The sequence below is a fragment of the Accipiter gentilis genome, chromosome 28, assembly GCF_929443795.1.
Source record: "Accipiter gentilis chromosome 28, bAccGen1.1, whole genome shotgun sequence".
In the NCBI taxonomy this organism is placed as follows: domain Eukaryota; kingdom Metazoa; phylum Chordata; class Aves; order Accipitriformes; family Accipitridae; genus Astur; species Astur gentilis.
The window spans coordinates 4,530,152-4,553,752 of record NC_064907.1 but is presented as its reverse complement, the minus strand read 5'-3'; the positions used below and the strand labels follow the sequence as shown (position 1 = coordinate 4,553,752).

The 23,601-nt window shown below is 41.7% G+C and overlaps 1 pseudogene; it reads right to left on the bottom strand.

The window, feature by feature from the left end:
• The window catches only part of LOC126051799 (protein ELYS-like), a 42,169-nt pseudogene extending 20,043 nt beyond the window's left edge, over positions 1 to 22,126 (bottom strand).
• Positions 22,127 to 23,601: the final 1,475 nt, after the last annotated feature.

Sequence of the window (23,601 nt, the reverse complement as noted above, 5' to 3'; positions counted from 1 at the left end):
ATTCCTAGTATTTCAAAGAATGGTATAGAAAACAAAGCATTGATTTTTATTTTATTTACTACCAAAAATGGTTAGTAACACCCAACAGAAACCTGCACACTTGACAGAACTTTCATGCTTACCGTAAGATTAACGTTCATTGAACGATTCGACTGCAGCGCTGGGATATAGTTGGCACGCTGCACATGGTGGTCTAAAGGAAATCTAGGATTCCGAACAGCAGCGTCGCTCTGTAAAATCTTCTCCAAACACTCCTATGCGAAATAACACATTTCAAAAATCTGTTATGATTCTGCCTCTTCTCTTTTCAAAGAGACCATTAAGATTTTTGTCGTGTCCACACTTACTTGTTCAGTGCCTGTGAAAGGTAGCTTCAGTAAGTCTTCCATTAGTCCCATCTCCTGACAGATTTCATACACGTGTTTTAACAGCTCTTCGATGTTTAACCTGGTGGCATGTTGCTGCAACAGACCCCAGGCCTCCACCACACACCTGTAATTAAATTTTTTGAGACGTAAAGGCTTATTACTAGTATAACCAAAAAGATGCCCCCAAACTACTGTCTTCAGAGTTTAAAGGGAAGTTAGGGGATGGTGATTCGTATTATTTGTTCTCCACCTTTCACAATATTTGAATGCCAAAACGGTGGGACAGGTTTCTTTACCTATTGGACAACAACACAGCGAGGAAAAGCCGCACTTCACTGCTGCTTGGCATTGCTGGCTTCATCATCTGTAGGTATCTGAGGGCTCGCCTATGCTCTCCTTGGCACATCAGGGATTGAATAATTCTCCTGTGCTGCCATGACACAGTTTTGATTGTAGCTGGATGAAAGAGCAGGGCCAGTGAATTCTGTAGAGGTTAGAGGTCAGGTGTATTACGATATGCACATGCACGCACACCACAAGAACATTCAAAAGTACCTTAAGTAAGGGTGGACGTGTCTTAAATAAACTGAGATGACTAACTACTGTAAATAAAAATTCTCAAGTATTTGCAAAAAAGAAATCCAGTTAGCCGTACAGAACAAAGCGAGTGTTTTAAAAGGAGTAGTTCACACTTTTCCAGAGTAACCAAATCTCTGTGTACAAACACCACTTTTTATAAATACATTACCAAATAATAAGCTGTTCTCCCAGACAAACAGATATATTAACTTCGTGACAGGCAAAGAACAACCTTCAGCATCAGAAAGAACATGAATTAGGTTGAACAGTCACTTCTGCAGTCTTCTGCCTCAAACCTTGCTGCTATGATCGTCGTTTTAGTATTTAAAGTACCTAAAACACTGTCTTTGAGAAAGCGCTCCATCGGTCTGCTGAAAACAACCTAAATGGATGGCTTTGAAAATTCAAGTATCAAGCATTATTAAAGTTGATTTCTTCTTTGTTTTAATCAATTTCCTGTCAAAGTGGCTAAAAGAAAATTTCAGATTATAACTTATTGCTGAACATGTCGTAGCAGTATGACAAAAGGGCTTCTAATGTTGTAGCACCTGTTATTAGCTAAGCACCGATTTTTTTAAAATCATTTTACAGATTACAGCTTTGGACTGTAGGGGATGTCTAACTGAACTGTAACGTACTTACTTCGTAATCATTGTGATCTAGAAGCCAAAAGCCTTCAACAAGCTTAACAAGTCCCCAAGGGATAGCAAAGGCAGTTGGGAAGGAGTCGATTGAAGTCTCTGTTTTATTCGGAAAGGAATGCGTGATATCTAGCAGCAAGTAAATTGTCTGACATCAAGTATCTAGTTAAGGCTAATAAATTTGGAAGACCAAACATTTATCACATCACATTTTGAAAAACACAGTGAAATCAGAATATACAAGTGGTAGGAAGCAGAAAATACTGCCGTATTAGTCTGGCCATTTTGAGCTATTATAACCTGAGGACGGTCAGGTCCTAACCACAAAACTGCATTCTGAATAAATAGCCAGAAAGAAATACTCTTTGATTTCTGTAAGGCATTCAGAAAGGTTAATTTTAGATACTTAAATACTTCCGTTGTTACAAACTCAGGCTCCCTCTTTAGTCACTGGAGCTACCAGCTGGACATTCAAAACACCTGAACATCCAATGCTTAATTATTAAAGCAAACAATTTCTACCGTTGGTTTTTTCCCTCATTTCCAGAGTATATAGGACAATGGAAATTAAGGTGTCCTTACAAGAGAACCTAGCACTGAATGATTGACACTGGATTTAAAACAGTATGCGGATCACTCATCAGTAGTGTCATTTTCTCTTTCTGACATCCGTTTTTAGGGACATATTCTAACAAGACAGCTCTGGGGTACAACCCTTTTTAAACCCCTTGCTCTCTAGGCTCCCCTCTCGGGTTAGGCAGCAAACAACAAAAAGTAATTCTGTATATTTCAGCAGCTTAAAAATTAAGTTTCTGCCCAATGACTTTTCTCTTCTCTCTCTTTCTTATTCCGTGTGCCTGCACTTCTAACAGAACAAAAGCAAGCACTGCTATCTGGGCAGGAAGACAGAAGACTTGGGCAAAAATCAGGTACCGGTTAGAAATCCTTCTGCTCTCAAGCAGCACGTATTACTGCATCATCCTAGTAAGCAGTCATTTGCTACAGACACGGGTGCTTTAAAAAATTAAAAACTGTGCTAAGTTTTGAGAAAAACCAAGGGAGATTTTTAGCTTTAACATTTCTTAGTAAACCTGTTTTCGCATGTCAGAAAAGACTTTGCAACAAAACATTAAAACAAAATAAATCATAAAGAATCCACAGTACAAAGAAATAAAACAACGCTCCTGTCCACATCTCCATTCTAAACTAAACGTGTTCACTTGCACTGTGTTGGAAGCATAAATTCAAAAACGTTATTAAACGCGCAGGTGACAAACATTTAAGAACATTTATGTGCGTATACTGAAGGTGTAGTAAAAATAACGAGAAAGGATACAATTGCATGTTTGTAGCTTTCTTCAATGCCTTCTAGCAAATAGAGATCCAGCAGTGCCTGAAAATGAAAAATCAAAAGTTTTTTAAAAACTCCTGTCTTTCATCAATCATTGGCTTTTGGGTGGGGCTTTGGGGGGTTTGTTGCTGTTTTCAGTGAACATAACACTCACGTGTAAACTAGCAGGTGGGTATTTCCCAGTTCCTCCTTCATCTCTCCGCCACAACTTCTCAACTTGGTCTCCTAACTGGGAAACCATTCCATCAATCATCAAGCAGTCAGAATCCCATTTTCCTCTGGAACAAAAGGTAGCAAGGATTTGGAGAGTCAAACACTGATTCCAGCCTCTCAGTGTAACAGATCTCCTCCAGTCAAACCAAACAAAAAAAAGCTCCCACGAGGCAAAGAAAGTGACAAACACACAAAGGCATGATTATGACTTGAAACGGCACATGAAAGGAATGTCTGAGTCAGATGAAAGATCTTTGTTAGATCATACTGAATTATTAGAGGAATTCCAAACAGACATCCTGGAAAGCTCCCCTACTAAGGGACCTTTTCGTTTTCAGGTTTTCTCTTTTGTTGTCTTGTAGTACAAAGGAAGTGTGAACTAAGTTTTTTATGTGCCAGAAATAACCACTCTCCTACTGTCTAACAGAGGAAACGCAACAGTGTCAAAATACCAGGACTATTCTTTAACGCAAGTCTAATGCCTCCCGTTGGAGTGTTCCAATACACAGCTGTGAGAAGAAGACAACACCACGGAAAGTTCAGATTTTGTTCTCAGCATCTCACTTTTGTTACTGAAAAAAGTTGTTTTCAGAAAGCTGAGCATACAGGTGAAGTTTAGTGTCATCTTAAGCAGCATTTATGTTTCTATGCACATCCCCATTATGTTTCTATGCACAGACCATTACAACCACGGATGGGTGAACCTTTAAAAATTGCTTTCTTCACAAGTCCATCGCAATCTTTGGCTGACTGGGACACTACCCTTTCATTTCCCCATCATAAGAAGCAGAAAGAGCACACTGGAGGTTGTATGCTTCTAAGGAACACCTGAGCCGGTATGTAAGTTACTTGAGAAGTAAGCTAAGTAAGATGAACTTTAAAGTCAATAGCTACTACGCCGCAGCTTGCACCTTAACTCATCTTGCAGCATCCTCTTCTTGTTCGCGGTGCCATAGCCTAAGCTTCTTTGAGCTCTTTATTTAGTTTTCAGCACAATTTCCAAAGAAAAATCTATTATCGTCCAATCCAAGGCGTATCACCTATATGCTAGTGAGCTAGCGCAGCAAAGAGAGTTCACGTTCGGCAAGTGACTTTTATCCAACAGCCAGTAGAGTGCTAGGTGTGCCAACTACATCAAACTCTGACTATCTCATTAAATCACACAAATGTACTTGTGATTTAGGCCAATACAGTTATTACCATCGCTCGCTAGTCAATAAACGAGATGAGGTTTGTTTTGTTTTTAAAACTTGCTTTCTTCTCTGTCCAAAGCACCTGTTCTGTGAACGCCGTGCTTTGCTGAACGGGAGATCGCTGACCCTCTCCTGAACACATGACCTTTTTCAGTAGTACCAAATGATACAGATTGGCTGCCGGATTAAGCACGCTACCAAGAAACGACGATGCCAACAAATGGTACTAAGCAGAGGTATATACAAATATTGTAACACAGGAAAGTAACCTCCGTGTTCAAGAGAACGCATGCATCACTGAAGTGAAGAGGATTGCTGGCAACTGCATTAAGCAGAGCAAATACCAACTGTTGATAGCAAAGCCACTCACTGCCACTTCTCATTTCACAGTGGAAGTGTTCTCAAGTTCTCCTGTAAGGCTTACCTTGATAAACGCTCAAGTTTCTGTCGATGACCAGTGTAGTAGCTCTGAATCAGAGGGTAATTGTAGAAAGGTCTACCCAAACGCGCATCATCATCTACAGGCAATAAAGTAAAAGCAAGTTAAAGAAGCAATATCACATTTTGAAACTAAAACGTTTGACTAAAAGACAGACGATCATATGAGCTAAGCATCAAGAAGCACACAGGCAAGCCTCCAACTTTGAAAGAAGCCGATCCTCTTTCTGCCTTTGCTAAAGGAGTGGTAAGACACAAGACTCAACTCCTTCTTCTCTCAAGTGCCATTTCAAGTTTACAATTGAGGTAGCATTTAGAACACGTACTGTAAGCGGAAGCTCACTACAGAAAGGACAATTCTCAAAGGGAATGGTTTCTTAAACATGTCCTGTGAGCATTTGTGAGACAATGAAGGCTGACAATAGACTTTATAATCCACCCAAATAAAGAAGTCTTGCTGAGGTGTATTTTTTCCTCAAGCAATGAATAAAAAGTTCCAAACACGCAGGTAATGCCTTTGCTGTAAAAACAAGCATTCCCGTATTTGTTGTGTAACAGTAATTTGTTTAAAATCCCAAGTCTTTCAAGCTGTGGACACAAGCAACTCCTTCAAGTCAGAGGCTTATTGCTCTTTCTAAGGAACATCCAGGAAAGAAACTGCTTGCATTATTCTACACTATGCATTTGAAAAAAACAGGAGAATCTCCGTTTCACCAACAGAACTTCAGCACTGACAAAACATTTACAAAAACACGGCTAAGCATGTGTTCATCGGAATCACTTACTGGATAGTCTCCCGGTTACAAATGTATTACAGGTTATGCTTACCTAAACCCTCTGGAAGGAGACTGGATCGACAGAACCAGATGACCACTCGTGCATACAAAGAAAGGAGGCCAGTTACCACCTGCTTGTTTGTCAAGTCAGTAAAACCTGAAAAAAAGGCGTAAGATGATTTTTGTTATCCAATTCCTTTCATTTTTACAAAACCCCCTTCATCATCCCAAATAGAAAGAATCAAAGCAACGTGGTAGAAATCGTGGTCTTTGCATTTCGCGCTCTGTAGCACCTTCTTATTTGAAGAAAAAAAACCACATTCACCACCAAAACAAAAAAGCAACCCCTACAAAGAACCAGATCCACTAAAGGTTAAAAGAAAAAAACCCTCAAGCCAGAACTATTAAATACACTCACAAATAAGACACTTGTTCTTCACGTAGTGGGGATTTTTACCGTAGCAAAGGGATAGTCTTCTTTTCCCCCTCAATATGCCAAGGACAAGTGATAACATAAAAAGCTACAGAAACTCAAGTAACTTATTTCACAAGTTACTCATTTGTGCTTCCTTTGTATTTTCTAGCAATTTGCAGTACAATATTCGCATGCAATTATAAATTGCTAGCTAAGAATTAAAAGGAATCATTTGCAGCGCTACCACATCCGGTTGCTGGAATCTCCACCCAGCTGCTTACACAGCTTCTTGCTGAATGTAGCCTCCCCTACCCACTTGCATGAACTCCACAACCAACTATTTCCCTGAAATCAACGCATATTAAGTGGTAGTCCCAACTTCTCAGATTTAAGCCCCTTCTCCCAGCTAAATTTGGCTGTCTTCCAATCATCAAAACCAACAGAAGCTCATCTTTCCACACTTACAACTCAAGCATAATTCCAAATCTTAGTAAAAGGTACCAAACATTTCATAGATACGATTACAAACCTTTTCCAGTAAGCTCTTGTGCTTCTGTTAGAAAACGGGTTAAGACCACGCTAAGGTTGCTCAAAAGCAACTGGCAGTGCTGAAGAGACTGTAACGTCTGCGGGTCAACAAAGTTGCGAGAGCCATCAAACAGCGGAACACCTTTTCAAGAATAAATATTACATCATTAGCCTGCAGAGCAATTTCAGAGTTTCAAAGTATGCTTAAAGAACCCCGTGCGGTACCATATACCGCCACATTCCTGAATACGCTCAACTAGAAAGAACCATTTTATGTTTGCAGAATGACTACACTAGTACTCACATATTTGGTCAAACTCATCTTTTGCATAGATCACTTTGTTCCATGTCCACTCAAGAACAAAACGTAAATTAGCAGCAGAACTTGGCTGCGCTTTAAAAAAAGAAAACAAAAAAGAAATGAATCGACAATTGCAAACTAGAAAAATAGATAACATAAGAACAACGTAAGAAATATTACCTTCAGATGCCCAATGTTTAATGCATCCAGTCAGAAGTTCTAAAGAACCTGTCTGGACAGCAGCTGACAATACCGCTTCTAACTGCTCCTCCTAAACGTAACCGACAAAATAAACTGAGAATCTTACATGTTTTCAATATCTGAACCAGCAACAGCAAGCGTTTGTTTCTAACTGTACACTCATTCAGGCATCACACAGTCCGCTAGTACACACGCAGCTAATTCCACGTTCCTTTTCTTGACTCTAGCCACAGGCTGCACTGCTTGTTGGTCTGAGAAACACGTTAAACTCTTCCTCTAACATTGCAACTTACTGAAGGCTGATTCTAACCTTTATTTGCATGCCTCTGCAGCATAGTCTCAGTTTACCGAGTTCCAATTAACTGTTTCCGGTAACATCCTCTGCTAATACCCGTCACGCATTTTGCACGTAGAAGTTTGCCATCAGGAATGCGTGAAGGGGACAGAGCAAAGACAACGGTGCAACGCTTGCACGGAAACAGTGAAGCTAAGGTCAAGCAGCTTCCTAGACTCTGAAGACATGAAGCAGTTCAGACACCCAAAACTTTATCATTTTCTAAAATGACAGAAAAAGACGTGAAACATTTAAATTCTAATAGGTTTAAATTTTAGGCTGCTCAAATACTGTATTATAATGCAGTGGTAATCCTTGAGCAGGATAATGCACAGCTATGCACAGACGTGCGATTATTAAGTAGCAGCTAATTTCAGCTGGTGTTGTGATACTTCTTTCAGGTGAAATGAGCCTTCATAAAATTTTACTTTTTTCTGTTTGTTTTTTTCTTTGTTTGTTTTTTTTTTAATGTGGTTTTTTTAAAGACATTCAAAAGTAGCTTTCCCTTCTAGGCAAAATCATTACATTCAAAGCAATTTCTACCCATTAGAATACACATATGATATGTCCATCTTTTTCTGAAAATGGGTTTCAGACGAGGAAACACACCAGATACTACTTATGGTGGCAAACAAAACTCCAAACCCAGCTTCTTGACCCTAACTCTGAAATTTGTCTTACTAACTTTCAAAAGAAATCCCTGCTCAAATGCATAACAAGTCTCTGAATGATATGGCCACAATTCAGCAAAGGTTCTTAAAACGCGTCTTGATTTCCCAAGCGATTTCCAAACCGGAGCTGACATCAGAACATCCCATTTGAATGCAAGAGTCTACGTCAGGCTTGCAAAATAAGCAGTCTGTGGGCTAGGGCAGCTTGCCAAGAAACTTATTTTAGCTACCACACTGTGCAGAAGTGTTATTTGCCTTAACGCATTTCCACAAATCTGGTGAACAATCCAGTAGACAGGAAGATGAGGGCAGTGAGAAGACCGCTCTCCCCTTCCTACCAATGGCTCCACTGTGTGACGACCAGCTAGCTAATCGTTTAGCTTGGATCCTGCCTGGGTGAAGAGGGGCTGTTCATCACAAAGGCTCCGTCTCTCATGAAACTCTTCAGATGAGAGAGAAAGGTTGGTGCACTGCAAATGGAAAACCTGTGACGAGGGGGGTGGAGTCCCTATGGGGGGACAAAGCAGAGAGAAGATAGTGGGTGTCATGAGATAAAGGCGATGCAGGTGTTGCAGCAACAAGGGGGCACTCTAAGCAGAGTAAATTGGGCTACGAGGCTACAGAGGTGAAGATCTGCTTTGAGAGGCTGCAGGAAAGCCTACTGATGAAGGGAAGATGAGGGGGAGCGGTGATGAAGTTGTCGGGCAGAGCTGACAAGAGTAATTGTTTACCACAGCCCAATTCCTTGGAAGCAAGTGATCACGTCTAGTGCAGCAAGCTGATGTTTGCAACAGCTCGCATCCGAGTGAGACACCCCCATAGTCAGCTACTGCATGAACATAATGCTTTGAGAAACCGATGGGGTGAAGGTTGTTGTGAGGGAAAGATGCTTTATGTTGCGCATGACCAGCACTGCCTGCACGCTTCCTTGTGCCCATCTGTGGCACGGAATTAAGAGATGGGTCTCTCAACGCAGATCTCTTAGGGCTGCCCCCACTCAAACTCGGTAGTTTGGATTGAAGAATACTGTAACTTCTGCTAACTCAAGTCAACACCTGCATTTCAATGCAACTCGCGAATAATAGGAAAATCAGATTATCATGTCTTGTAGCCTCTACAGCCCTGTCAGACAAGATGGATGTATTTCCCCCTTGATTCCCTGATACGCACTCACCTGACTCAAACTGGATGGCTGGACATCAACGCGTCTTGGAGGCAGCAAGCCAGCTACAAGACACCTCTTGTAGCTATCATGAATGGCTTCACTTCTTAAAGGACCACATTTCTTTAAAAAATTCAAGGCCTGAAACATTAATCAAAAACTACGGATTAAGACAGCAGTGTTATCCAGTCACTAAGGTTCTGAATAATCGCTAAGAGAAATAATACAAATGTTCGCTTAAATTGTTAGAAAGCTTGCATCGGTAAGCACTACTAGGTAGAGTCTTAAAGACGGCAGCCAAACTAACCGCTACGATTTATAAAAAATATCCTGTAAAACAAAAGGTCAGCCCTTGCAATGCTTAATTAAGTATTCTCTAGCTTCTCTGTCAATACACAGACCTTTTTTGACCCTGAACACTGACACAAAATATATTCTGTATAAGCTAAAGCTAGCACACAACTCCAAATCACGCTTTGGAGGACCCTTTCTGTGCTTGTTTGTGCACAAGTCGATTTATGTTGGAAACACTTAGTGAGCTGAAATTTAATTCAAAATTATTTGTCACAAGCTGTGCAGTGGCTTGGAAGTTTCAGTTTGGCCAAGTGCGGGAGAAAAAAAAATAATCATTTTTCTCAAACAGTTAAGTAATATTTCATTTTCTCCATTCTGCCCTCCTTTTTCAAGTTAATCAGGCATCAAAACCCTAACTCAAGACTATGGATGCAGTTCCACTGATGGGTAATGCAGAAGTAACAGCTTTCCCCAACTTCCACAACATTTTTGTTCTTGCTCCTACAACAGCAACGTTGTATTCCGCTCTAGACATTCAATCCCTCAGCGTGCTTCAACAGGAGACAGTGGTAGTTTTACAGTCCCAAGAGTGCACCTAAAATGTTACCATTTGCATAAAACTGGCAGGACACAATTGCCGTCATGCGTGTGGATGGGCAGGATGGGCATAAAATGATCTCCGACACTGAAAGCAGTGCAATAGAAAACAGAGGAAAGGTTCATCTCTTGCCATTCTCAATAAAGATACAGTAAAAGATCACCTCCTTCTGGAAGCCGATGCAAGTCATATGAACAACTCCGGAGTTCAGCAAGCACGTACCACCTGCAGAGACAATGAACGTTTGACAGCCTTCCATACTCTCGCACTTAGCTTATGACCAGTTTACGTTTTGTAAATAGCAGTATCTGGAAAGCTGTAACTGAGTACCCATTTTCTTCGTCAGATCACTTCCAAACTTATTTTTTTGAAAATAATTACTGCGTGTAGAAATTTTATCTCTAGTGCTAGCGAGGTGCTCTGCTCTGAGCTTCAGTTCAACGTCATTTCATTTGATGACCATCACCACTTCACAGGCTACATTACAAAAGCACCAAAACCCAAACCTCAGCAGACTGTCAGGTATGTGTCACAGCATTAAACACCTTGTTAGTACAACGTAATCAAGGGTTGAGCTTGTGAGGGTTTGGGGCTTTTTGGTTTCGGATGGGTTTTGAGTGACAAACAATGAACAGGAGAACCAATAAATGGCATTGGACCTCACTTTAAGCTTATCACTATCAAAAGCAGTGAAATACCTACCAAAATTGTAGGAGCTTGGATGAAAAAACTGCTCAGGTAGTGGATGAGAAAGAGGAACTCCCCGACTTAGACTCCGCTCGTGTACCAGAATATCCAAAAGGGGGTTTGGAGAAGTCATGCTTATTACAGTATCCAGTGACCACAACGCAAAATAGGGGCAATGATGAAGGAGTTCTTCTGGCCTGAAAGCAAGCAAGTGCATGAGCTAAACACCGACTTTCAAATGATTGATTTGTAGGGATATTGAAAACAACTTAATAAAAATATACCTTAGTGAATCTGGCATGTGAGCATGATACCAGCAATTAATGTCAAATACACCCAAGTAAGCAGATGGTTTTCCCTGACCACATGTATTCACTTGCCAGCTGAAGACTGATACACTGGTGTCAGGCGATACTACTGTAAAAGACAAGACATTGTTTCTTGTTTGTAGAAAATAACGCTATAGCTGATATGTTTAAAACACCACTTCCTATTTTGGCTTAATTCTGTTATATCACTCACGAAGCACAACACTCACTGAGAATAACAAAAAAATTTACGGAATAGCAAACATCTCTGTGACAGGTTTCAGTCATACTGCCCCCTCTTCTTGTATCACTCAGCAGGCACTACTAATTTCCAGATTGGACTCAATTACAGGTTTTAAGAATAGCTCCTTTCCAGCACATTCAGAATGAACGAACACAATTATCACACAAAACAAATACAAAAACCCCAAACCCAACAAACGGGAAATTGGAATAAAGATTTTAACATAAAACATTCACAATGTTATACTCCACTTCTCTCAATAAGTGGAATGGTTTGTCTTCTCTGGGGAGAACGCATTCTCCAGATGGAAGCAAAGGATGTGTTATATCATTTACCCTAGTAGAGTAAGGAAGGGGGCGACAGTTTGTTTGGCAAAATGTTTCTCTGTTCTCTGCTGAATTCATCATTACGTTTAGGGATCCTCACACACTTTACTACGTTTCATTGTGAACACCTGTGCCGCTTCCGTTTTGTAGCTGCTGCAAGTGCCTTTGAAGATACCAATTAATTTCATAATTCAGAAGACAGCTTCGTTGCTAGCCTCAACCCACATCCAACAGCAGCTCCTGTGTGCCTAGAACTTCACTTGAACAGATTTTGAATAAGAGCTAATTAGAAACCATCAGAGAAATTACACGTATTTCTCCATGCCTCATGCTTCATAAAAAGGAGACAGAAAGGGGCTTTGTTGTTCTTATTTTGGTTTGGGTTTTTTTTTGTCGGGTGTGGTGGAGTGGTGGTGTGTGTTTGTTTTTAACAAGCTTTTAGGAGGCACTCTCCTCAGAAACGTGACACGAGTGGAGAAAATCCAAAGGGGTTTTTGTTAGATTTGGACACACTGTTGACAGAGGGTGGCATCACAAAAGAGATGCAAGTTGCCGCTTCAGGACTAAGTCAAAGATGATAAACAGAAGTAGCCTAGAAAGATCATGCAAGTGTCTTCTTTGTAAACATCATACATCAGTAAAGGCCAGTAAGAAGAGAGGGAAGGTGAATAATGCAGTCAAAACAAAGGGCCATGAAAGTTATCACTGCAGCGGGCTCAAAAATATGGTCAGAGCATAAGAGAAGTTGTAAACCCAGAGATGGACATTTAATTATTGCAAGATAATGAAAGACGTCGTAGGAGTTTTAACTGTGCATATGGACAAGGAAAGCTATTGCTTTAAGAACTTGCAGGTGTAGGAACCTATTAGATTTAGAGAGGAAGAAATGGACAGGCAGATCATAGAATCATAGAGTTGCTTAGGTTGGAAAAGACCTTTATGCTCATTGAGCCCAACCCTAAACCCAACTGCCAAGTCCGCCACCAAACCACGTCCCTAAGCGCCACGTCTCCCTGTCTTTTACATACCTCCAGGGATGGCGACTCACCCCCGGGCAGCCTGTTCCAATGCTTCGTAACCCAGTCAGTGAAGAAATTTTTCCTAATATCCAACCTGAACCTCCCCAGGCGCAACTTGAGGCCATTTCCTCTCGTCCTATCACTTGCTACCTGGGAGAAGAGACCAACACTACACCTCGCTACAACCTCCTTTCAGGTACTCGTAGGGAGCGGTAAGGTCTCCCCTCAGCCTCCTCTTCTCCAGGCTAAACAACCCCAGTTGCCTCAGCTGCCCCCCGTAAGACTTGTTCTCCAGACCCTTCACCAGCTCTGTTGCCCTTCTTTGGATGCACTCCAGCACCTCAATGTCTTTCTTGTAGCGAGGGGCCCAAAGCCAGGCAGCTTTCCAGCCACTCCTTCCCAAGCCTGTAGTGTTGCATGGGGTTCTTGTGACCCAAGAGCAGGACCTGGCACTTAGCCTTGATGAACCTCATACAGTTGGCCTTGGCCCATTGAGCCAGCCTGTCCAGATCCCTCCACAGAGCCTCTGTAGACCCTCAAGCAGATCAACACTCCCACCCAACTTGGTGTCATCTGCAAACTTACTGAGGGTGCACTCAATCCCCTTGTCCAGATCATTGACAGAGATATTAAACAGAACTGGCCCCAATACCCAGCCCTGGGGAACACCACTTGTGACCGGCCACCAGCTGGATGCAGATGCAGACATAGGTTGGAACAGGGAAAGAAAAATTCAGGTAACACTCCTAAGCAATGGGGAGCATCATCTTATTGTTCAAAGATGACAGCTGGAGGAATAAAACGACTGGCAAGCATCATGCAGGTGACTCCACCATACATTGCTATAGCATGTCAGCAAGCATAAAATACAACTTATTTTTTCCTTTGAAGAAGTCCCATATAACTTAAGCACCCATTTTAAATAAGCCCAACAAGCTAGTCTGTAAAGGTATTCAAGACTCACAGACTGGGGTACAGAACAGCATTCATTGCTTAGATTCCAAAACTACTTATTTTAGAATAACCAAACAGGGACATTAGAACAAACCTGCATTAACGCTATCCTCTCCGTCGACACATTTGGGAAGTTTTTCTACAGTCTGACAGCTAAGTAATTTAACATCGCTGGCCCGCCCGCTCAAGGGAAAGACTCCACCTGTGAGACCTAAACTGTATTTTTCGACACAGTATTCCAGACCCTGGGGAAAAAATAAAAGGAGAGAGAAAAGGTCATTTTGAGATAAAAACATACATTACAGCTAAATACGAAAGAATGTGGATATGTATAATATAATATGCCTATTGTACTGTATATTTCCCACGAGCTTATTTCTGACGGCAAATAGAAACTATACCTGGCATGCAAGAGAATGAAGCGTCAAATAGTAACGGGCTTTGCACATTTTCAAAATTTAGCATTTCCCTAGCTAAAATTTGCTCTGAAGTATGCACAGTTCCTTCTACTTTATCAAGTAACTTTGGAAATAACAGACATGTGCAGAGTAGATAGGAAAAATCTAAACCACCTCTTCGAAAAACTAGCATGAAGCCTAAGCAAAGAATCCCATTTTTATTGCAGAAGGAATAATCACCAAACACAGTTTATCATAAAAGATGTCCTGAACAGGTCCACCATGCCAAAAGACCCTTTCGTCGGATAAAGTACTACAACTCCATCAACCTCTTAGAGATGAATTTTAACCGCTAGAAATTTCAACTTTTATTCATCTAGGAAGAGCCAGTCCCTCCCAAAGTTAGGGCTGAGGGGAAGGGAAAAAAGATATCAAACCATTCCTGCCTAAGACAACTTCTGAAGCAAAACAGTGTATTTTAAGCTCTCCACTGGGGCAAGCAAATCTAAGTTAAGGAACTCCACTGCATGGAAGATGTTAAATAATGACTTTATTGACCCGTAAAATCTGAAGACAGTTTTCAAATGAGATGCACTCGTCAGACTCTGATGTGGAAGTGGAGGCTGTATACTCTATCCACCTGCAAGCATCACGTAGGACAAACGTAAAGGTGCGCTCCACGACCGTGCCTGGATGCACTAGATTTCAAGCTTTCTTTCAAGCTTCTGTGCACCCTCTTCAACGAACAAGGGTCAACAGGAGATTCCTCCTCCTTTACTCAAATTTGGCCTGGCAACTGGGAACAACTCTTAAATTTTCTGCCACGGAAGACGGACAAGAAACTTGACTCAGCCAGTCACGCAGGCAGACAGTCACGTAGTACTGACCAATCTGTGACTACAGGGAAGTATTCCGACACTCCAAGTGTCCTCTGTAGAACACAGATCCTGTACTAATGCTTCTTTTATGTTTTTTTTCCGGGGGGGGGGGGGGGGGGGAGTTGTTTGGGGCGGGGTTTGGCAGTAGGTGTTAGCAAGACTTGGTATGAAGCTACATGTGTTAAGTGGCTCATCTGGAAGCTAGCTGAAGAACCTGACTTTTCCCCCCAGAGGTCCAGCTGTTTAGTTCTCTCTTCAACTACCTTGTGAGATTGGTTCCTGTTTCAACCTTGCACAACGCTCATCACAGGAACGCAGGAACAGCAGGGGAGTAAAATATCTCAAAGCCAGAAACTGGTGCCTGACACCTCTTAGAAGCCTGTGAATGTATTACTGGTTGCACCGTCTGTAGAGGGTTAAAAGTCTTACACTAACGACACCACAGCCTTCTCAGGTCACAAACGCAAACCACATAATTTAATCACTTTGTGTGCTTTTTTTAAAACTGGAGTTTTTAGTAGACCCATTTTTCAAAGCTGCTGAAACATTTCAACCCTCTGAGGTGAAATCTGACACTCGTCACACCTTATTCAGGAAAATAAGATGACCGAGACAAAGCATTGCCAAATAGTAAAAGGTCCCCCATTTTAACATTAAAGCCTTGAGACAGAACAAAGTAGCCACGTGAGGAATGGATATCGACGTCTGGGTGTTCTTCCAAAGCAGCACACAGTACAAGGTATTGTCTTTGCCACTGCTAAGACTGTAGCTACAAATAACTTTTACAAGAGGATAAAGCAAAGCAGAAGTTCAAAAGTGAAACTGGAGAACGATTAAAGCATCTTTCTCCAGTCGACCTGCCCAAGTGCTTAGAGCACTACAAGAGATGCAGCAGTATAAAACATGCCCAAGAAGACTCAGCAAAAGATTGGGTTTTCAGTCACCGCTGAATTTTGATGGTAAAAATCACCCCTGACAACTTAACTGATACTCACATAGACAAAATCACTATTTTCATCTTTTCACATACATGCACGCCTTACCTCATACATGACTTGTCCTGGGGCCAAGCGTTTTCTGTCACCAAATGCTAACTGCAACAGACGTAAACTCACAACGTCACCTTCACTGAAAAAGGTAGAAATTATGACATTTGATTACAAAGCTGCTTCAGAGGCCTTGTTATCATTTTATTAGATCTAGACTGGTGTTTTCTTGCTGAAAAGAAAAACACCACTTCCCAAACCATCAGATAACTGGTCATGTGTAGCCGCTATAACACCAAGGAGGACATTTGGACACTAACAGCTTCAGGGGCAAATGCTAACCACACAATCTGAAAGCTTTAATATGTTGTATGGACTACAAATTGCTGCTTTAAAGTCAAACTTAAGAAGACTGCCACTCTGTGAACAGCTGAGCTGATTAAATAGCTTGCTGATGCTGAAAGAGAGAGATCTTTCTCCCCTTCCCTTCCCTTCCCACCAAAGTTCCAGCCCCTCTCTTGCATACACACACTGCACCCTTCCACATACGGATTTGGGTCATTAGCCCAGCAGGAAACCATTGACTTTGCTGCTGAACAGTGATCGGTCTCTGCCAGGTGAGCTGACCTGGCTCACAAAGGCTCCAAAGACCGCGCAAGTTGGCACAAGGTAATTCGCAATACTGTCACCTCCCTCCTTTAGGGGCAGCCGGCTGTCACATTGGCACGTTTAGCGCTCGGGATCTGCAGCCCCAACTACTTGTAATGGTATTTTAATCCCATGGTGCGAGTACCAAACAAATCGTGAAGCAGTCCTCAAGAAACAAAGGAAATCGTTTCAGAATGCAAGCACAAAAATATAGCCACTGTTGCTCTGCCTTCTTTCAGAAGGTAGGCACTAGTAGGTCCCTCTTCACATCTGTTAAATCCTGTAAAAATTGCATTGTAAGCTTAACACCTTCCATACCTGAGAGAATCTCCTGCACAGCTACATAAACAAAACAAATATACATGTATCAACTGTATGTGAACAAAGATACAAAAAAATTTAAATGCATTCCATGGCTTATCGTAACTTTTTATTCACCTTTCTTGTGTAGACTGAACAGCCCACAAGTAGCAACAATGGCGAGGATCATTCTCAGGCTCCTGAAAAGTAACAGCATAGACAGGAATCCTTCCTCCTTCAAGCTGAGAGTGGTGCCTACGTGTTTGGGGGGGGGGGGGGGGGGGAGAAGAAAGAAAAAAAATGAAAAAAAGAAAAAGGAAAAGGGGAAAAGGTAGGAAATAAAACCCCTGTGAGCCTACGATGGGCCCTAACTGTTTGTGGAAGGGTAGAAGCATCTTCTGAGAAAAGAGCTTATCCTTCCATGCTTATCCTCAAAGTACAGAAGGTCACACTTCCATCTCAGACAAGTGAGTCAGGGAAGCGACTGCTTTTTATGCAACAGTCAAGAGCTGAGGAAATTACTGTCCATCAAGTGCAATAACCTGGGTTTATATCCTCCTCTGCCTAGGGAGGAAGAACATAAATGATTACTTCAGCTGCCAGGCAAAAGATTGTTCCTCCTGTTCCAGCCGACTTCAATATTGAACTTAAAATGCAGCCTATCTTCTGAACAAATCTAGGACAGTGCCAAACACAAGTACTTTCTCATTTCTTCACTCGGATGCTACGTAAAGCATTTTTCCTCCAGACTTCTGAACCTTACGTGTATCTTCACAATCTATTCTTGGCACCCAATTCGTCCTCCACTGTCTATTTATGCATCCAACAGTTTCTGGTGAGTCACTGCACATTTGCTTAAGCCAATCCCTATCTGAATTTGGTCACATATTTCACGTGCGATTGCTCTTTGGCAGATATAAAATCGTCTCTTAATTTTTCTATTGCTTATAGATTTACATGCCCCTTATCCTCATCTCCAAGTGTTCCAAGCAAATTTTCATTCACACACAACGTTGCCTCCTAGTTTGGACAAGGCTGACATGTAGGAAAGAATATCTTGTCAGGCACAGATCAGCTATTGATATTTCGTGTCTCACTAGTTTCATCCTGGACACTTTAAAGAATATTACCACCAAACCCACATTATTAACATACTTAAGCTTCACAATGTATGCCCTAATTGCAGTAACTGGTTCTGCAAAATCATTCCGAAAATCTGGTTCATCAAAATACACACATTTCCTGGCTTCCCTGAACACTACTGATCGGACAAAGCGTCTTAGAAAAACGAGCTCTACCGCATCCTAAACTGCTTGACGTAACCCAAAGAAGCATGCTTTCCACAATCCCTCGAGCCACAGGCACAAGAAGGAAAACAATCCTAGTCCACTGGGGAGAAGGCGGTCCATTTAATCCATGTTTGACTTTTCATAGTCATTTCAGAAGAGGATTTCTAAACATTCCAAGATTATACCCAAAATTTCAGTCCCTAAAATGTTCTCTTTCGTGAACATGCTTCCGTAAGCAAACAATTGAGACCCCTGCACCTCCAGGCATGGCCAGGTGTAAAGGCCTACTTACTCCCTCTTCAAAGTTTTCATATTCCACAGTGACAGGCAGCCATCTGAAAAACCCACAACGAGCTGATTGCTTCTGCTTATGTAGTACAGGGTTGATATTGCTGTTCCTGAAGGATTTTGTAGTTGAAAGCAGAGATGTCTCCCTTCTCTGGTCACAGCTTCTCTTCTTTGTGGAACTTCAGCAGGAATTCTAGTGGCAACTTCTAGACCTACACACACAAAACCACGCCATGAATTAATGTGTTAGGCCATTTAGGCTGCATTTTGAACACTGATGTGACAACACATCTCATCCAATTCTACCGCCCCGGGCAAAATACCCATTTATGCAACGCTTTCTTTTGCATGTTTCCAAAGAACAGAGGAACTCTCTGATCGGACAGGTATTCTCAATCGTATTATAAAACCAGGTAAAAGCGTAACCTTCGTAGACAAATTCTTCCTGGACTCTATAATAATCACGCGTTTGGGCCTCATGATGAAGCTGTCTGAAGCGACACCAACTCCTGAAGCCACTCTTGTAATAGCCAAAACAGCGCATGCAATCCGAATATGCAAATTAGAGAATCCCGTCATCCAAAGGCACGATTTTTGACAAGTCGGATTCATTTTAACAAGCAAGCCTAAAATTTGCCCCAAGTCAATTCACAGAAGCAGAAGAACATTCCCAAGAAATAGGGCGCCTCTGACACCACTTCCTCTCAGGCAGCTGCATTGACAAAACGTGGTAAAATTCCTACACCTCACCGGCAAGCATCATAGTGACATACGGATCTTGGTGGCAGGGGGGCATTTATCACATTAGAAGGAGTATTAAGTCACTCCCGTTTTTAAGCAGGTCAGGACTACACCAAGTCAAACCGCCACCTGTAATCAGCAGTCAGAAATGCCTGCACACTAGTGTCTTCCAAGTGGGATGCATATTGTTTATACACAAGTTTTCTCACTCTCAAATTCAAGTTTAAAAACTGCAGGCTTACCCGAGGCTTGTGTTTCATTCTGATTGCAAGAGAAATCCAAACAAAGGTCCACCAGAAGTAGATGACCAACATCTGTAGCCACTGCTGCCACTCCAAAGAACCATCGCAGACTCTGATGTAGGTGCCGAGTGCTCACGCTGGGTCCTCCGTGATTAGTTATGGGTTCTATAGCAGTTACCTACAGGAAAACTGCAAGCTAGCATTTAAGCTCTTTGACAAGCTAAACAGAAATCATTCAAAAGTCAAGCCAGAATTAGCACATCAGAAACAAGAAAGTAACTACAGAGGACCATAAGACTTAAAACCAAAGCATTGTTTCCAGTTATATCAAGAAAAAAACAATATAGTGAATCTTGATGTTCTATTAACTTGCACTGATCCTTGTTTACATTCAGATAATGAGACTAGGGGACATTACATCATTGGACTTCCTGGGTTATAGAAGACAGAAAAAAAGGAGTAACATTCCACCAGCCTCTCCCATCTACACAAACACAATATTCAATAAGCAGAGATTCAAGGACTGCAAGCTGAAAGTCAATCTTTCGACAGTCCATCAGTAACTCCCTAACGGCTCTTCTTTCCTATCCTAAGTCAACATAAAAATCTGTTCTGCTCTAAAGCCACCTGCTTGCTAGTCCGAGATTCTGGGGAATGTGTCTAAGTCATTTACAGCACAACTATGGAAGTTTCAGATATTTTAAAGACACTATTTCTATCATATATAGAAATCAAGCATTTAGGAAATGTATGTTACAAACACTGGGAACAGGGGGTTTTGGTTTTTTTCTTTTTCACTCTGGCCAAAAAAAGATAGTTCTCAATGCCTTTTTGTGGCAGTGGAGAATTAGGTAACTATGTGCTCTACCATAAACCCAGAAAACTTGTTTTACCATCAGTAAGCTCAAAAGATAATGGTACCATTAAGCCCAAGAGTTCGCACCAAGGCTCTCTCGACTGGATACTCTCAAGTGACAGTCTGCACTAATGCAAGATAGAAGAAATACCGCCTGCAAAGAGACGCTCCAAAGCTTCTCCTGAAACAGGATTACGCAGCACCTGACAACGCAAAAGCTTCGTTCCTCCGATTAAAGAGTACGTACCCTTCCTGGGAGAACAACTGCTTTAACCACTCTCGATATTCCAAGGTCGTACAGACAGAGAACACTTCCCTCTGCTTCTTCCAACCCAACCAGCAGTCCCGTTCTCTTCTGCCAGGAAAAATCCTTCACCACACGAATGGTGGGAGGCTTTTTCTTTACTCCACGGAAACGGTAAGCAGAGCGCCGCTCTCCCGTCACATAGTTCACTACCTCCAGTTGAGGACCACACGCCAACCATGCCAAGCCACTTCTCCCTGTAAGAGAAAAGAAAGCTAACTAAAGCAAATTTCCAACACAAGATTGCAAACAACGGAAAAATTGCAGCCACTGCCCCTTTCCTTCAATTAAAGTACCCCAAAGGGAAGACCGACTTCCCTAGTTGTGGTCAATTATTTAAAATCACCCATGGAGATCCGCCAGCACTACCTCTTAATGTTAACAACCTCATTATTTTGCACTTCTACTTGTCATTCCTGCACTGAAGGATTTTGACTGTTTGGGATGAAGATGACAACATATTGATCTAGAGTCTTCATCCCATATTCGGCTTGTTTTGGCTAGAAATCGTCTAAATACATACGGGAATACGAGTCTTAAAGCATACTTCAAAGTTAACAAATCTAAACCAATTCATTTCTAGTTTATTAATTTTACTTGACACACGCCTACTTGGGGCAGGGATTTGGATGGCAGCAAGAAATTATTGTAAAATGGGCACTGCATGAGTAAATCTAATCTTTTACACGGGCTGACGGCAGAAAGAATTTAACACATTTTCTTTCACTGAACAAACTCGGAGGAAGTATTAACTCAATTACTGCACTTTCAGTCAAGTAGATGGATTCCACCTGGTCTAACAGAAGCCTAGACAACCAGACAGGTACCCAGCTAGCTCTACTTGTGGATCGCCTAGAAAGTCAACTACCTAATCTGCTTAGCCACTTTCAGCAGCTCTCCCTGGGTACTCATCTGCACCCTGTTAAATACGTTGGAAATATGGCTGCAGCGCTTAACAGTGTTATCCTCTTCCTTTGCTGTTTGTATTCACACTAGGAAAAGACAAAGCCTCTGTAACGGGGGGGTGCCTCTGTAACGGGGGGGTGCCTCTGTAACGTTGTAGAAGAACTAGTTCAGCATGTGGTGTTATGATGGTAATAGAGCTTGAGCTGGTACAAATAAACAGGACCCAAAACAACACTATTACTTTTTTGAAAACTGCCTTTTATTTAATTAAAAATTGAGTGACCACGACATTGAGGAAGGCCCGCTGACTCAGCATGCTTAAGTAAATTATTTGAGTAGCACAAGACTGGTGAAGGTTGCTGTAATTTCAAAGTTTAACTCTACTAGTTGTAAAGTTTTAACATTAGCATTTTTAATAGTTAAAACTTCCTTCCTTGCTGTTCTCTCGAAACCTGATGCATCTTAACAGCACCAGCCTGACACAGTCGATACTGTGACCCTGTGCTTCAGGTAACCTCCAGGCAACAAGAACTTCAGACCGAGACCAAATTTAAAGGAGAATGCTCACCTCCAGAAAACTTCCCGCGCAGCACAGAACCTAGGGTTATCTCATCTTCCCCAAGTGCCTGAGTAGTCACCTCTGGAAATTGCAGCAGACTGCTCGTTACCTGAGCAGATAGGTGTTGCATTCTTCACTGTAAATAAAGAAAAAAATGCAAAAATAGACTCATGTCAGCCATAACTGAGATTTGCTTTCTGAGATTGACAGAAGTTTCATCAGTATGCCGCAAATAATCCCTATACAGCTCCTGTAGCTCTTTTCCTTCAAAAAATGGCACTCAGGACAGTTTTTGATCTCACAGCAGAGCAAAAGGACAATGCTTTTACTTTTCTAATGCCTATGAGATCACCAACAAAAAGTGACACAGGGGTATTGATAAGGTCAATAACAGGAAAAAAACCAATACACCGAGTTCAAGTCTACTCAGATATGTAAGTCTGTAGTAAGATGCGGTCCGAGAAAAAGCGTATTTCAATTAGCGCTGCAGTAAGAGGTATGAGTTTCCATTTGTCCTTGCTCTTGATTTTGTACTTCATTATTTATTGCCAATTGTCTTCTAGTAGATTTCAGGCATCATTTGTGTCTTGTTCACTTCTTGTGTGTTTATTTTGAACTTTAAGGAATACTAAGTCCTTAACTACTTTCACTCTCAAACTCTTCCAGATAATGTACTGTTGATGTTTCCACATCACAAGCAATACAGACTTTCATAGCTCATCAGCTGGAAAGTAGTTTTCCGTACACTTATCACCTGAACGTAACACAGCACCTTAAAACACGGATTCTTTTCTACACTTAAATCCCCATATTCCTTATTCCAGTCCTTTCCTTCCTATTGCCAGTCCTTATCACATCTCTGCAGTATTTTACAAAAACTTCGAGGCCTTTCAGTTTCCACACCTCTATCGGTGCTCCACAGACAGTTCACATTTCACCATGTCAAGACAGATTTGGGGGGGACACACACACTTAAAAGCTCAGGTGACTTACAAGATTGAATAGGAGGCTAAAGAAGAGATATGCCACACACGTGGAAATACAAACTACTTTAGCTCACTACGTCTTGCAAGTTCTGTGGGTTATCGAAAAAGCCTCCGGAAGACAAGACAGGTTCAAGCATCTCTTCAAATAGCACTGCTTTCTCCATGGAGTCTCAGAAGGAAGATATTCTACGTAGCTCGCTGTTCCTGGGCGTTACACGTGCCGACCAATTCGGGCATCAAACAGAACCCTTACCCTATGCCACAAACCAGTACAGCCAGCCACTTCAATGGGCACACAAAGCCCACTGCATTAACTGTAGCACACACGTTCTCCCGCAAACAAAGTTTTATGGTTGCTCCTTGCAGCGTGCACTAATAACCTATTTTCCTTACGGCATAGGAGGTTACAGCTAGTTCTGAAGACCAGACTCTGGGAGCAACACAAAGTTATTCAAGGGAAACGCTTATAAATAATACCATTTACACAAATTGTACTTCTGTGGAGAAAGGTTATGCTCTAAAGCCTGGGCACTGGAATCTACTATATTTCAGGCCACAAGCACTCTACCTGAGAACACGTTCCAGTATCTTCTGCCAGCATGAAAACAACGAGCGCGTG